Raw genomic sequence first — 726 nt, forward strand, 5'->3', positions numbered from 1 at the left:
TAATAAATACACTCTATTTACAGCGATAATTTGCCTGTATGAAGTTAGCCCCCCACTTTTCGAATTTATTAATTTTGACAGTTGTGCTGATTTGTGCTAGGTTTGTGTTACATTGTGCTCGATTTATAAATTTTTAATAAGAAAAATGAGCGAAAAAAATGGAAAAAACCGTTTTTTTTTTGTAACTCCCCACTTTTTTATTTTCGCCATTTTTCTTATTGTGCTAGGTTGTGCTAAGTTGTGCTAACATTGTGCTAAAGTATTATCTTCGAAAAATAATCATGAAAAGAATAAAACGAAAAAAAAAAACGATTTTAGGCAGAAAAGAAGAAAAGTAAGATTTATATTCGTATAAGTCAACCAAACGATATATAATTATATATCTGAGTTGTTCTAGGCTAGCACAAGTCAGTACAAGCTTCAGTTTCGCCAGCACAAGAATCTAAAGGGCACTTTACTCTTGACCGCGGCCCTTCGCGCTCGCAGTCTATGTCATTAATCACGACTTCTAGACTTTGGATCGACTCAGAATTGCATATTTGAGTTGTGCTAGCCTAGCACAAGTCAGCACAAGGTTCAGTTTCGCCAGCACAACAATCTAAAGGGCACTTTACTTTTGACCGCGGTCCTTCGCGTTCGCAGTCTATGTCATTAATCACGACTTCTAGACTTTGGATCGACTCAGAATTGCATATCTGAGTTGCGCTAGCCTAGCACAAGTCAGCA

This window comes from Odontomachus brunneus, unplaced genomic scaffold (genome assembly GCF_010583005.1).
Source record: "Odontomachus brunneus isolate Ranch 3 - 2012 unplaced genomic scaffold, Obru_v1 Obru_scaffold_001, whole genome shotgun sequence".
NCBI lineage: Eukaryota > Metazoa > Arthropoda > Insecta > Hymenoptera > Formicidae > Odontomachus > Odontomachus brunneus.